Raw genomic sequence first — 15,165 nt, 5'->3', positions numbered from 1 at the left:
TGGAACCGGTTCTAGTTTCGTTTTGGCCTAGTCCAGGTAAAGTTTCTTTAGTAGTAAGTCCTAATTTACCTTTAATATGCTGCCCTTATATACCTCAAATGCATTGATCATTTTGTCTTGATCCTGACATAGTCCATAGTCTTGTTATGGTCTCATTCTCCCTGGTCTTGGGCAGGTCTATAGGTCTGGTTTTAGTCCTGGTTTAGTCCTGTTTTGACTCTGCTCTCCTCCTCTAGTGCTCAGAGTGCCTACAGTCCTTATGAGAGGTGCAGCACAGAGCTCGCTGACAGGAGCCCACGCATCCTGTCGCGCGTGCTGTTTACAGTTAAAATATTTGCCTGTCTGGAGGATCTGAGGAGTCACAGATAAGGCGCTGTCAGGAGCAGAACTGTCTGTCTCCCCTCCCACCCGACCCCTCTTTATTAAAAGCACATTGATTTGTTGTAGCGTTTGATAATCCCCCCACCAGAGTCTAATCAAAACACATCAAAATGTTTGCCACCAAGGACAACAGTGTCAGAAAAATTCCCTGCTCACTGCGCCTTGCCTTGTTTTGGAGCAGTGATTTTTTTGTGCTGGGCGTTGATGCAATATGAATAATATGATAAAGTGTCTTCTGCTCTTAAAATAGCAGGTTGGCATTCAGAGGCTGCCTCGTGTTTTGCTAACAGAATGAAGAGTATAAACAAAACTGAAAATGTTCCCATCTAAAGTTATGAATTTTAGCAAGACAAAGACACTGATTTGTGTGTTTTAATAGCTGCTGTTTCTTTGTAAACTTTGGTACATGAAGTAATAGACCACTTTATATAACTTAGTCCACAGACATGCTTGATTTGGCAGCTCTGAAAACAGTGACCATTTGTCCAGTGTGTTCCCACCTATTGTTACCAGAATAGGCTCCAGTACATTTTCTTCCTGACGGCACTAAGCTGAATATGAGTGAATGTATGAGAATGTGTGTTGTCCCTCTCTGGAGAGCGGGTGGTCCAGGCTGAGTGGGGTTAAATCTACAGCCTAAACAGATATCTGGGCTTGTCTCCAGTCACTGAGCCGGGCCCCTCCTGGCCCTCGTCAGGAGCCAAATTATTTTTAATGGATCTTCATAAAAGCATCTGTATCAGCACACCTGCACACTGCACGGCTATTGACAAAATGATTATGAGCGCGGGACCCAGAAATTGCTCTAAAATGTGTAATCATTCTGTTTGCTGTACCTGGCGCCTCCTCTCTCTCCTGTGTCTGTTTTCTTTGGGCCTAGTTCAACAAAAGAATGTTATTTTCTTCCTCCTGGGTCCATGGCCTGGGCGATTTCCATTTAGATCTGGGCACTGTTTTAAGGTATATACACCCCGTGAATGCATCCAGCAATGCTTAATAGTAAATTCTATGCAAATGGGCTGTCTAACCTGGCCAGAGGTGCATTGTCTGCACAAAATAAAGGTTAATTATGGATGTTAATTTCTACAGATTGTGGATTTAATGAATCTGATTAGCTATTCAGGTTTGGTAATTTGCTACTATTTTTCAAAGCAGTGGTTGGCAAGCCTCCTGGCAGCCTTGTACTTATCATTGTGTTATTGATATAACTGGGATTGCTGGAACAATATGTCTCCTAATCCTTTACAAGCAAACTTTTTCATCTCCATAACTCACATCCGTCTGTGTCTTTGTCATCATTTCCGATGCTAAAGGGAGTCATACGACGCGCGCTGACAGCTCAACACTTCTTCTGCTCACTCCTCTGTTTCTTCTCATCAAATTTGATTTGTATGAAGATATAACTGATGTTTTATTTATTTGTGCCCTCGGAGACAACCTGCAGCTGCCCTGGGGGTGTCATCATTTATATGTAGAGAACAAAACAAAAGTGAGGAAATCAAAGGCTGCCACTGTCCTTGCACCTAGTGGCATAGACTTTAATGAAATTCAGTGAGATGAAATTGAGCACATTCTCTATTGAGATTGTCCGTATCACTCTGAAGAGCTTCATTATAACAACAGTGATACAGCAGTGGGGCCTGTGGGATGTCTGAGTTTGGGATGTGGCATGTCTCATTTATCACCATAAGAAAAACACTGTCATGTTCCACAGCATTTAGTTCTAGACAATGTTTATCTCATTTAGCAAACTGTTCAAACTGCACTACAGGTATTGCTCCAAATGAACAGGGAAAACTACATATACATGAGACAATTTCTGTGTTGTTTCTCCCCATGTCTGGTTTCCCCTATCAACCCAGAACATGCTCAACATTTGGAGATGATCCCACTGCTCCAGACAGGTCACCCCAGCGGCACTGAAGCATGCACAGGATGATTTGAGATTTTATTTGATCTTCTGAGTAAACTACATTACTGTAAAAATAGCATTTCACTTCATGAAGACTGAAGCAGGGAATTGTATGTTGGCAAATCCCTCACAGAAGTTTATTCACTTAGAACTGATCTCATACACATGTCCGATTGTTTACAAAACAGCAACACTTATTTTATGGACAAACTTTTTACCAGAAAATACCACGCCTCTAATAGTTTATTACCCTACAAAACAAAAGTAAAAACAACAGGTGCACGTTAAACAGTTGTGTAAATTTACAGCTGCATACTGCGTCGCTGCTCCCATGGGTGCTATTGGATAACTTCTGTAAAACTACGGATGAGAAAAATTAAACCCCGTCTTTTTTTATTATTGTTGTGGGCGCCAGATGTGCAAGTGATTGTGGAGTGAGGAAGAGTTGATGAAGAGGAGACTACGACCACATAATGAGGATGACTGAGAACACGTTTTCCAGTCGAGATCCTGTGATTTTGTCTTCTTGGCTTTTTGCTCCCGTCTACCACTCTAAGTTGTCACTATCCCCTCTGATTTTTCACCTCCATGGCACCGCTCTGATGGGGAGGCAGATGCTCGGAGGGGGCCCAGAAGGAGACAGTCTCTGATATGAAAGGGTGTAATGAATGGTGCCGCCTGTTTGTGTGCCTGTCGCCAAGTACTGCAGCTGCATCAGCACTGGAAAGCACGGCGCAGACAAAAGGCCCAGCACAGTGTAAAAGTGAATCAGGGATATGTGTATAATGCACGAAATGATGTGCAGTCAAGCAAAGGTGTGGAGTACATTCTAGTTATCACGTGAAGGGGAAGTTAAGTTGTAATAGAGGAGAAAACAAGTAGAAAAAAAGAGCAAAATCTCGAGATCAGCATTGCAGATACAGAATTTCACAATTTGTAACTAGTGCCAGAGGATAACTTTTACGGATTTAGCTTTCGGTTCAAAGGCAACATTCTGAAGACTTTTGACTATTTAAAAGTAGGGATGTAACAATATCCAAATCTCTCGGTATGATATTATCACGATATGCATGTCACAGTACGATATTTATTGCGATATTTTGACGAGGTGAATATAAATGTAGATGGGACACTTTTTTACTTTTAAAATACCTTGACAAGATTTTAGTGTGAATTATTTCCATCATAATCCCAAGAATTCAAGTAAAAAACAAATATCTTCATGTTTGCACTGAAATGAATCATGGGATATGTAGTTCCCTAAGTTTATAAGCTGTTGCTACTATAAAACCATGCAGCTGACCAAAAGGAACTTGTGATTCAATATATAGTCAAAGATATTATTGTGAGACTTTTGACGATACAATAGCACAATATTTTGGTTATTGTTACATCCCTATTTAAAAGATAGGGTATTTACCTTTTATTGTTAATAGCTAATTTTTCATCATGCAAGGAGCCAAAAGCAGCTATGTGCCCTTTTGCCTGAAAGTAGGTCCTCGCGGGATTGAGACAAATTAGTTTTCTATTCCAGAACTTAAAGGTCCTAAATTGACTCTTGTGAGCTTTTAGCTATGTTAGAATGTTGCCATCTCATTAAAGTTGTGTTGTTTTGTTTCCTTCACACGTTTGAGTAATCCTTTATTAGTCTGTCTACATCTTCAAAGCTCAAAATGCTCTCTTCCACCTTTTGATGTCATGAAGTGTTAGTTCTCATGTTAACTGCTGCTTTTTACCTTTTGTTCAGTAGAGATTGGCAATTCCAGGTTTGAAATGATTCAAATGATTCTAGTGAAATTTTATGGACAAACATATTAGAGCACTTCCTGTATTACCACATGACTTCACAAGTGTTTAAATCTACAGGGGTCGTGTGTTAAACATGTGTGAATGAAACAAAACACAACTCCGGGTATGAGGAAACAACATTAGATCAGAAAATATGATGTTTTTTAAAGTATATTTTAAATGGTTGCATGTCCCTGTTTTAGTTTGGGTTGATTGACAACTTTATAGTATATACAGTAATCTGGTGTTGTTGTTGTTCTACTAGTTGTAACATTTTAATTTGTGTGCTATTATTTTAACACAGAAAAAACAACTGAATGGAGTTTGCAGTACTTTGCTGCACTCCACTTGTGTCCTCATTGATCGTAGCAGCACTAGATCATGTTCATCTTGTGTGACTGCCTGCTGTAACCTGGCTCAGGGGTAGCGGCTGCCCGACTCCTCGCTGTGCTCTGGTTCTATTTTCGGTTAATTACTACTAATGAATTGGAGTATCCTTATTGTCCTCTAGAGCCCTGAAGAGCGCTCTCCTGTAACAAAAAATCTGTCAGTTCCTAATCAATCTCTTCTCTCTTGATTGAGATCCTTGGCTTTTTTTCACCCCTTTTAGCAGCTCTGCGAGGGACATATTGTTTTTCCATTTTGTTGATTGCATTATCTTAAAGCTTTGTTGGGGGTGTAATGGAAGCCTTAAAGAACAGGTGATGGGGCTAATTAGTCATTAGCGGAGAGATTAGGGTCCCAAATGACAAGAGCATGCTTTACAAGGTCATAATTTGATTAAAGTCACTGCCAGTTTGACGGGAGAAGCTTCTCTGAGATGATTTAGTCTAGCAATCTTCTCACCACAGGATACAGGAAACTTAAATGCCTCAGTTTGGTCATACAAGTAGTCAGAGCCATCTTTGTTGGGTCAAATAAGATGATGGACTGGACCAGTGGGCTGGTCGTGGCCACTTTTACTAATTAGCCATATTGTTACCATATCATTTATTTGAGAAATCATTATCTGAAATTCTGAGTTTAAGCAACCTAAAGTTAAAATGTTCTTTAAAGGTGAGGTCTATCCATCAATTTCTCTTCTGCTTATCCAGGGCCGGGTCATGGGGGCAACAGTTTAAGCAGGGACTCCCAGACTTCCTTCTCTCCAGACACTTCCTCCAGCTCCTCAGGGGGGACCCCAAGGTGTTCCCAGGCCAGCTGAGAGACAAAGTCCCTCCAGCGTGTCCTGTGTCTTCCCCAGGGCCTCCTCTCGTTGGGACATGCCCAGAAGGCGCCCGGGGAGGCATCCGGAACAGATGCACGAGCCACCTCAACTGGCTCCTCTCGATGTAGAGAAGCAGCGGCTCTACTCTGAGCTCCTCCCGTATGACTGAGCTTCTCATCCTATCTCTAAGGGAGCGCCCCACCACCCTGCGGAGGAAACTAATTTCAACCGCTTGTATCTTCAGTCAGTCTTGTCCTTTCAGTTACTCAAAGCTCACGACCATAGGTGAGGACAGGAACGTAGATTGACAGGTTAATCTAGAGCTTTGCCTTTCAGCTCAGCTCCCTCTTCACTTTCTTTTTCCTGTAAATGAGTAAATTTGAGTATTTCTTTCATCACATAACTTATTGTAAAGCTGAGCATGTCTCCAAGAATTCTTGTATGTGAACACAAGAGGTGTACCAAAGAGTTTGTGGGAGTTACAGACTAGTGTGTCTAATGTAAATACTTACTTCCTCTTTTCCTGTTTTGAAAATTGAGTAATAAAAGTTGTAATAACTGATACCCAAATTTGCCAGTTTCATTGAAGATCTCTCTACATTCTATATTATTCTATATTTACATTCACTCTTCTTTATGCCTCGAGTTTATTCAAATGCTCAACCTATTTCCTTATGTGAATCCTTATAGACGAATTAAGAGATGCAACAATTTGCATAAAACGTAAACACAACTCTTTGAACATGCGTCATGGGTTGACTGTTGTGCGTTGATAGCGTGTTAATAAAGTTATTTGCACATCACAAATATGAAGCACAAAGCTGTTATGCGGAAAGCATTGAGGCAGATGAGTTTTATATCTGAAAGCAGAATTGTGAGATCATCAATTATTCAGGGGTCAAAGGGTGAAGGGAGCCCAGAGGCAGTGGACTTCTCTCTGGAATGGGGCTTTCACTTGATGTTCCAACGTTGCAGACCTCTTTGGGTTCAAGACGAGTACAAATGTGAACTGACTGGCCCCTAAAAGAACAATGTGACACACGTCTGATCAATTACTGTCCGGAGATATGATTGACACGAAGGTTTTTCTCCTCCTCTGGCATATTTTTACGAGTAAGGAGATGGTGAGTTGGGTCATTGGGGAAGGTAATTACCATAACTTGCTAATATCAAGAGCTCATAGGAATTTTAAAGTGTTGTCAGGGTGGTGATTTATGGTTCGTGGTGCAGAATGTGCCCCGTCTAAAGACCCAAGTTAATGCAGTAGTCTTTTACCATTTTTGACAGGAATAAAAATACATCTATGGTCAGAAATAGTACGATAAGGTATTGCCCAAAGGCGTGGGAGGGGATAGAATATTATTGCGTTGTGGCAGCCTTCCTCTTTAAAGATTAATATTGTTTTTGTTTTTATGTGCTGTTCAGTATTTTTGTATAATATAATTCAATTTTTATTCCTAAGAGAGAATTAAAATCTATTATTTTTAGTTTTATTTTCTTTTATTGTCTGAAAGGAAATTAAAGTTAGAATCCCACCAGGTACCTTCACCCAAATATAGGTTTCTCTGTCATGTGTTTACCAGTTTAATCAAATATTGATAGGGGTCAGCAGCACACAAGGAACGCCACCTGCATTTCAATATTTAATGTATAATATAGTCCCATAGCATAAAGGCTCTCCCCTGCTCTGAATCCAAGCCAACAATTGTATGTCATGAACTATACCACGGCTGAATTAGAAACGTAAAAATTTAAGAGTTAAAGGGACAGTCCGGAGTTTTGGACATAGGATCTCATTTCCTAGTGAGCCAGAGTGTTGGAGACGTGTGGAGATACTTTTTTAATTATTCCATCCAGTCCTTGTATTTGCAGAGGTCGCTGGTGCTAGGCTAGTGCATGTCAATGGCCATAGTTAGCCTGCCACTAAAAACAGTCTTACCCACTCCACAAAACACCCGAAGCAAAACAATTATAAAGGCAGACGGTCGGTGTGACTGTATGTGTCGATAGAATAGTTTTAGAAGTAAAACCAACCTTGCATTTGAAGGATTTATGTCTGAGCAGCAGCAGCGAGTTGTACTTCCTGATAGAAAGCTTGGCAGCGGTGGACTGATATATGAGAAAATAGTCCCTCAACATGCGACGATTCATGTGATGCAAGATTAGTTTTATTTCAAACATTATTCTATCAACACAGACATTTACATCAAATAATATTAGTTTTGCTTCGAGTGCTTTGTGGAGTTTCTTCCAGACTGTTCCTTTATCCCAGCATCTTAAAGAGCCCATATAATGTTTTTTTTTTTTTTTCTTTTTCTGATCTGTTATAATATCACAAACATACACAGCTGAGTTTTGTTTCATTCATGCATGTTTAACACTCAAACCCTGCATATTTATTTTTTCTGACTAAATATCTTTACTCATACATGAAGTTCTCCACTGTGTTTTTTAACTCCATACACCTTGACTTGAACCATTTGTATCACTTCAGCCCTGAAATTGCCAAACTCTACTGAACAAAAGGTTAAAAAAAATAGTGGAACAGAGCATTTAGAGCTTTGGAGATGTAGGCAGATGAATAATAAATGGTTTCTCAAATGTGCGAAAGAAACAAAACTCCAGGTATGTTTTTGAGGAGGTAAGATTAGAACATTAAAGCGCACAAGAGTCAATTTTGTGTAATATAGGACCCCTAAGTGAAATCTTTTGGAAGAAACTAATAACACTGATGAATATTCTTTGTGAAGAACGAAAGAACCAAAACTTGAGACAGAAAAAGTCTGTATGAAGATGGTTGGAAAGCAGGGATGGTAAAATGGGTACACGTCAAAAAAAAAAAAAAAAAAAAACACGCTTGAGATATTGAGTCCTCCTCATTTATCTTTAATACCCACATGGATGAAGAGTCAAATTGCAGTTGTGGGGTCAGCCTCGGCGGGTCACTGGGCATCATGAAACTGAAAGGAAAGCCCATGAAAAGATGTGGCGAGTGCATGGATGTTGAAAGAGCCTAGGCATGTGTGAGTAAATAGGTTAACGGGATCACCTCAGTTCAAGTGCATGACTGTGTCCGTATGTTCCATGTTTAGCTGCTTTTGTCGTGTGGGATTTAGTGCGGGGATGTGCTCTATAGTGGCATCTCACGGGTATAGGGCTGCAGAACCTTAGCAGATGAGCTGGGTTAGATTTTGAATGAGGTACGACACAAGGGCCACAAAGACAGATGTGCAGAAGCATTTGGTAAACATCATTTTCCGAACCTAAAGACTTTTTTATTTTTACCTGTTGGATGCAAAACTAATTAGGGGAATATAGTTCATAATATCTAAGCCTGATTTCATGTTAACAGTACTTTGCAGACACTTGAAAATTAGATGGTTTACCATATTTTTTGGACTATAATGTTCAAATCTCTCATCTATTGTACATAAGGTGCACTGGATTATAAGGCGCATTAAGCGAAACAAATGGACGACACTTAAGACTGATCCCTTAGCCCAGGCGTCCACGATCCATTGGCAGATCGTGGTGTAACTCGCCCGGAATTGCCTCCCTGTCTTGGTGAATGTGTATTATGAATGTGAATGTGGGTGGACAATTTAAGTTAGTTTTCTTTTGTTTCCTACGAGGAGGACTCAGATATACATTGAGTAATAATGTGTTTAATGCAGCTTTGTACACATTTGTTTACGTTTTACGGAAACAAAACTTAAAACCACATGGCTAATTTGCATAAACTATAAGCTCTGAAAAAACAGCTCGCTCCTTGTGCGCTGATGCAGTTCAGCTTCTGTTGAACTAAAGGACATGAGTCAGTGGAATATGTGTGTTCTTTCTGTGACAGAGGATGTGCTGCTGATGGTTACTCCGCAAGACTCCTGACTACGGTGGCCACAATGCTCCAACAATCAATCAAGTGTGCGGCTTCGTAGCTTACCAAAGTCATACTAAAACATTTTGACAGATTTTTGAGCACCGTGTACCATGTAAAATCAGTTCAAGTTCAGTAAGAGCAACCAGAATTAACACATAAAACACACCGGGATTATAAAGTGCACTATTGATTTTTGAGAAAATTAAAGGATTGTGTAAAGGAAGTGTGCCTTATAGACCAAAAAATACTGTATTTGTTCCAGACTAAAGCTGCATTATGTAACTTTACTGATGGAGGGTCCCATCCCTGTTTGTGTCATAGAGATGTTATTGCTTTGTTTGGAATGTTTTCTGGTATGGCATTAAACCTTGACTAAATTTTGCATTTTTTCAGCTCAGAAGTTTAACTTGAGAATACAAGAATGACATGTATCATTTTCTTAGCCACAGATTTGACAGATATGAAGTTTAATGCCGTACAGTCAAATATTACAGACATTAACATCACCATGGAGTAGGTAGTGGACCCTTGATTACCGGATCGAAATAAACTGTAAGTAAACGTTTATGTCCTGTTAATACCTGTTCAGTATCAGTGCCACAATATTTTGTATACATTACTTGATGCACACGAGCCTCTCTTACAGAAATTTAAATTGAAGGCACATAGTATGAACTCATCCTCAAAAGCCTGGATTTAAAACGAGTACCAGTACGTAGAGTTCACAGAGAACTTCTTCAGTCCCGTGTGGATTTCTCAGGGCAATACCACCTTCTGCTTATTTTAGACAGCGCTCACTTCCACAGTACAAGGCGGGCTCACTTTACATGCAGGATCAAACCATGAAACCCTATCCGACTCTCATGAAATAAGAATTCAGCTAAGTGAAGACAAGCTCTCTCCGCATCTTTTATAGCATCTATCGAGCCTTTAGTGATTCCACGTTGCTACCCGAAATAGTGCGCTAGATATAAGGCCATTTAGGAGTTTCAAAAAAGGGGTCAGTGCAGGGGTACTTTCATACTTAAAGTAATGTTGGTATTTAATGTACTCAAAGCAACAAAGGTCAGAAATGTACAAAAGGGTCCATCTAAGGTTAAGATACACTTTAATCTTCCTTTAGAGAAATTTGACCCATCCGTCAGAAGTACTTTAGCTGAAGGATTTTAACTGGGTTTTTTTCTGGTTCATGGGGAAAAATAGTGCCAAGAGGAAAACCCACCCAGACATGAAGGGAGACGGGCAAACTTCACATAGAAACCTGGCCACAACCACAACCTGGACAATCAACCATGCCACCATTTTTGTATTAGAGACAAGGGCTCAGTGGTTCTACCTTTGTGCGTTTGGCTCTGAGAAGCCATAGAAACATTTTGGCAACCATCACTTTATATGTGGCAACAGAAATAAGCACATCGCCAACAAGAGTGACTGAGGAATAAGTTATTCTCCAGATTGTTAAATTATTTTTATGTGAAATGTGTAGGGATGTAACAATAACCGAAATATCGTGATATCATAACGTGGTCCCTCACAATATATCGAATTACAAGTCTCTTTGCTTAAATTAAGAGTTATGGTGCAGCAATAGCAAAAAACAGACAGAGGGAACTACATAGACCATGATCCTTTGCTCATTTCAGTGTAGACTACATGAAGAAATAACAGTTCTAAGCACTTTTAAGTCTTAGTTCTTTGGATTAAGTCTTGTCAAGGCATTTTAAGAGGAAAAAGTAGCATATTCACTGTTTTGTTAGTCTCCACAAAATATCGCAATAAATATCGTACCTTGAGATGTATACTGCAAAAATATCGTACCGAGAGATTTGGATATTGTTACATCCCTAATCGTGAGCCTCTCCACCATATCATGAGCTTTCCCACAATATCGCAATAAATATCGTACTGTGAGGTTCATACCGTGACGATATCGTATCATGAGAAATGTGTATTGCTACTATTATCATTACAGTATTGTGTATGCACTTAAAGTTGGATGATCACTGATTACTGAGAACATGAATTCCATAAAGTAACAAAAGTGATTTATTCTCATTACAGTATCTACAGTAGCCATATTTTAAATGAGGAACCATCTTCTTCCATGCATGCACATGTTGTCATGCTCTCAGTAAACTTATTGAGTTGTAATGGATGCTGCAGTTTGATGACTTGAGCACAATCAATGCCACGCTTTCACAAAGATGAAAAGACTAAGTTAAAATAGGCAGTATTTTCCAACTCTTGGTGCAAAGTTAGTTAATCTGTTAAATTGACACTCGATGAGCTCTTTTTCTAATCTGCTGCTAAATGCTTCATTAGATGGAGAAAGCACAACACGCTGATGAGCGCCGCCATCGAATTGAAAGAGTCTGTTTTTGCCGTTCTGCACAAAAACAACAACAACGCAGTGTGATAAATGGTTTAAAACCACTGAACAAACCATGTAATTCTCCCAGACTTTTCGCTTCTGCTGGTGAGGGCAGAAAATAAACAGAAAGAGCTGCATTGGAAGATGACAAGAGAATAAAGAAGGAACAACTGCAATAGTTAGACACTCCCCATCTCCAGCCATTTCTTGAGAGAAAATAGAATTGGGGAAAACAACCTCTATTTCTATCTATTGGACCAGCCAAAGGCACATCAACTATTTCTCTCCCCTTCTCCCCATCGTCACTGAAAGCAATCATTTTAGAATTGATTTTCATGGCTCACGGAGAAATAATGGGAATTCTTTCTAATGTAGAAATGTATGTGTTCCTTTTGGTTAACCAGAATAGACCATATTTCAAGCTTGTCAGTTAGAGAAGTAAAAATACCTCTCATCTCTCCAGCTCAAGTTTTTCCAAAGCTCCTATTCCCAGCGTCTAGAGTGACAAGTCATCATAGCCAAAAAAAAAAAAAAAATCAATCCTAGACTTCTATATTCTTGGGGTGATTTTGAAGGCGTTCCTTGGGTCCACATTTGTCTATGTTTTGAGGAGATAAAATGCCACAGTGGAAAATCGTTCTTTTCCGGTGAGGCTGCATGGGGAAAAGGGGGATGACAATTGCCTTAACATGCCCCAGTTAGCACTCACTCAGTCAATTCTTATTCAGCCCTTTTAAACCAGGTCCACAATAGTAGAGTTCAGAGGAGAACACTTTTTTCACTGGACCACAAGTTTCCCAGTAGAAAAATTAATACATTTGGATCCAAAAGTAGCTGAAAGTTTTTTCTAAAAATGAATATATTTAACTACAATGTAAAAGAATTAGTCCATATTGTAAAAAAGAAAGTGTAAAAAAGTTAAGAATTAGTTTTTTACAGTATTTCCGTATTAAACTAACATTTGTGTACATGACTTGCATAATGCTTTATTTTTTTATACATAAATGACTTCAATTTCATCATATAAGTAGTGGTCTGCACCTGCGTGTCTTTGTAGTTTTGATTTGCCTATGCCATTGAATTTATCCTGTATTTTTGTAATTATATGTGCTTTTACTGCTCAAAAATACTTGCTATGAGTGGGCTCGCCTCTCCACAAATCTGACTAGTAACTTGGTTGTTAGTGATTATCTCGATGGACATACATTTGTTTAATAGCAGATTGGTACGGAAACGCAAAGGCCGCAACAAATACAAATGCGACAACACAAAAAAAAGCCACAACACACCAAAAAAAGCCACAACGGAAATGACCGCGGGACTCTATTTTAATGCAAACGCCGCAACACAAATTCAAATGCCGCAACACATCAAAAAGCCACAGCGAAAATGCCCGCGGGACTCTATTTTCCGACGGACCGCTTAAGCGGCAAGTGAAAAAGAAGAACTACAACGTGAAAAGTAAAGGAACGGAGAAGTTGGAAATGTAAGTAAAAGTAATTTATTGTTTTATCATTCGTTTCACATTGTAGTTCTTCTTCACTTCCCCCTTGATCGGTCCGTCGGAAAATAGAGTCCCGCGGTCACTTCCATTGTGGCTTTTTAATGTGTTGCGGCATTTGCGTTTGTGTTGTGGCGTTTGTATTTGTTGCGGCGTTTGCATTAAAATAGTCCCGCGGTCATTTCCTTTGTGACTTTTTTTGGTGTGTTGTGGCTTTTTTGGTTTGTTGTGGCTTTTTTTGGTTTGTTGTGGCTTTTTATTGTGTTGTCGCATTTGTATTTGTTGTGGCGTTTGTTGTGACCCCCCCTCCCAGCTTCTGCAGATTGGGGAATATTCCAGACCAAACAATCATCTGTCACTGCTGACAAAAAAAAGTGGCACACCCTCCTCCAGAAACATAACATAGTCCACCTTTAAAACTGTAATATTCTGAAATTCAGATTAATAATATGCATGCTTTTATTATGTTGTTGTGTAAATTATTGCACAGCAAAGATATTGACCTACTGACAGATATATCCACTCCACCCAATTCCTTTAAATTTAAACTTACAAAGAGTGTTGAGGTTTTCTCTCCAAAAAGTCCAAATCTGATTCAAAAGCTGTAGTCCCGCTCCCCTCCTCTCCTTCCTGTTTGAGGCAAAATCTATTTACCCTGGGTTTATCCATCAGGAACTGTCCAGTGCCTAACAGCCAGCCCTGGTGCCATTACTGTACCATTACATACCAGATTCCTCCAGTTTATTACCACTATGGAGCATGTCAGGTATTATTAATGATACCTCAAGTCTTGCCGATGAGAGCGCTATTGATTGACAGAGTAAGGGGCGAGGAGGTTTGGGATTGCCCAGACATAACCTGTATTCTTTTTCTTCTCCTTTTTCAAACAGGATTTAAGAAGATACTTGAAGCGTTTCTGCAGTGTTGTGTAAAGTAGGACAAAGTGTACTCTGCAAAAGTACGATTTTCACTGCCGAGATTCAGGTCAACAACATCCAACGCGACGTTCTTCACCAAATCAGACGGCACAGATGGGGAAAGTGGGCCGGAAAACATGACATATTGGAAATGAAATGCAACAAATGTGATCAAATAGTGCACTACTTAATTTGTTCAAGGTGTACTGGTTCAAACTGTGTTAAATCAGTAGTTTCTTAAAGGTGCACTATGTAACTTTTTTGGTAAGAGTCCAGCATATTGTTGTGTCCATGGAGATATACTAAGGAGACTGGTTTCCCTAGTTGGTTTCCCATTGTTTTGCAAGTCTCGAGTAAATCTCAAGTCTTTGACCTCAAGTCCGAGTCCGAGTCAAGTTTCAAGTCGTCTGCTTTGAGCTTCAAGTCATTTCAAGTGTTTAAAACAAGAAAGTACCAAATACAGCTTAGATTTTTTCCAATTTTTATGGCTTTTAAGTTAAATTGTATGTAAATGGTATATGAGTATTTATATGTGAGTTGTAGGAATGTAAATTTTTCCTTTTTAAATGTCTTGTCAAGATCTTAGTGTGAATCATTACAGTCAGAATAGAAAGAATTCAGATATAAAAGTGCTTAATAACAGTTATTTTCTCATGTAGTCTGCACTGAAAAGGATCATGTTCTATGTACTTCACTCTGTTTTACTGTATATTAGTGTAGTACATTTGATACCATCTCACAGTACTTCAGTTACATAAAAATAACAAACAGAGAAGTGGGAGCGACATGTTCCAGTTTGTTCTTGTAAAATTAAGCATCACATTTATCAACTGTAAAGAGAAAAGTATTTTCTAAAAACATATATTTTTAGGAGAAGCATCAAGATTTCTCCTGTCACTGACCTCCAAGTCCAAGTCAAGTCCCAAGTCTTAGTTCATTTTATCAAGTCAAGTCTCAAGTCCTAAAAATAGTGACTCAAGTCTGACTCGAGTCCAAGTCATGACTTCTGCATTAAACTTGCTCATTATTTAATTATAGATGTTACAAATTGTATCTGTAATTAATAGCTTGGTGCTTGTCTCTGTGAAAATAAGTAAGTTTAATGTCATACTGTGAAAAATTCCAGGGAAAACAACGACATCTCCATGGTGACAGACCCTCAGCACAGTGCACCTTTAAATAGGGCGCATTAGGTAAATACTTTTTTTCTT

The 15,165-nt window shown here is 39.3% G+C and overlaps 1 long non-coding RNA gene across 1 annotated transcript in view; it reads left to right on the top strand.

The window, feature by feature from the left end:
• Positions 1–5,367, top strand: part of LOC129409861 (uncharacterized) — a 43,107-nt gene extending 37,740 nt beyond the window's left edge. The window contains exon 3 of the long non-coding RNA XR_008632620.1: positions 5,176–5,367. This is a non-coding gene — a long non-coding RNA (uncharacterized LOC129409861). The remainder of the gene's footprint in view (positions 1–5,175) is intronic.
• Positions 5,368–15,165: the final 9,798 nt, after the last annotated feature.

This window comes from Boleophthalmus pectinirostris, unplaced genomic scaffold (genome assembly GCF_026225935.1).
Source record: "Boleophthalmus pectinirostris isolate CB_2022bp ecotype Guang Dong unplaced genomic scaffold, ASM2622593v1 HiC_scaffold_20, whole genome shotgun sequence".
NCBI classification, from domain to species: Eukaryota; Metazoa; Chordata; class Actinopteri; order Gobiiformes; family Gobiidae; genus Boleophthalmus; species Boleophthalmus pectinirostris.
The sequence above is the reverse complement of the archived record's forward strand: the minus strand, read 5'-3'. Positions and strand labels throughout refer to the sequence as shown.